At 39.1% G+C, this 716-nt stretch overlaps 1 protein-coding gene across 1 annotated transcript in view; it reads left to right on the top strand.

The window, feature by feature from the left end:
• The window catches only part of CYLC2 (cylicin, basic protein of sperm head cytoskeleton 2), a gene marked incomplete at its 5' end in the record, with an annotated part of 7,316 nt that overhangs the window by 678 nt on the left and 5,922 nt on the right, over window positions 1–716 (top strand). The gene's annotated exons all lie outside the window — the stretch shown is intronic.

Genomic DNA, 716 nt, shown 5'->3' with positions numbered 1-716 from the left:
ACTAGTTTGCAGTCCCACCAGCAGTGTATGAGTGTTCCTATCTCTCTGCATCCACGTCAACATTTATTGTTTTGGGACTTTTTGATAAAGGCCAGTCTCGCTGGAGATAAGTGATATCTCATTGTGGTTTATGGAGTACTATTCAGTTTTAAGAAACAATGGTGATATAGCACCTCTTGTATACTCCTGGATAGAGCTGAAACGCATTCTACTAAATGAGGTACCCCAAGAATGGAAAAACAAGCACCACATGTACTCACCATCAAATTGGTATTAACTGATCAACACATAAGTACACACATAAGAATAACATCTATTGGATGTCCGGCAGGAGGAGGGGGAAGGGGGGAGGGGACGGGTATATGCATACACACAGTGTGCAGTGCGCACCATCTGAGGGATGGACATACGTGAAACTCGGACGTGGGGTGGGAGGGGGGTCAAGGGCAGCATACATAACCTAAACATCTGTACCCCCATAATATGCCAAAATAAAAAAAAAGAAAAGAAATTTGAAATAGTAATGATAATTGAATGAATTTAAAAATTTTAAATTGACACTTAGTGTTTTTATCTCTGTAATTTGCCTATTAGGTTTCTACTAGAATTTTATCAAGTTTCGGCTTTCTCACTCTAAGAAATATTTGAAGAACATGGAGAGACCATCAAATAAATGAAGCTTTAAAAAGTGTCCAGGTAAAGGTTAAGGGAAGTAG

The sequence above is a fragment of the Propithecus coquereli genome, unplaced genomic scaffold, assembly GCF_000956105.1.
Source record: "Propithecus coquereli isolate 6110/MARCELLA unplaced genomic scaffold, Pcoq_1.0 Scaffold870, whole genome shotgun sequence".
Taxonomy (NCBI): domain Eukaryota; kingdom Metazoa; phylum Chordata; class Mammalia; order Primates; family Indriidae; genus Propithecus; species Propithecus coquereli.
This window is presented reverse-complemented; position numbering and strand designations above follow the sequence as displayed.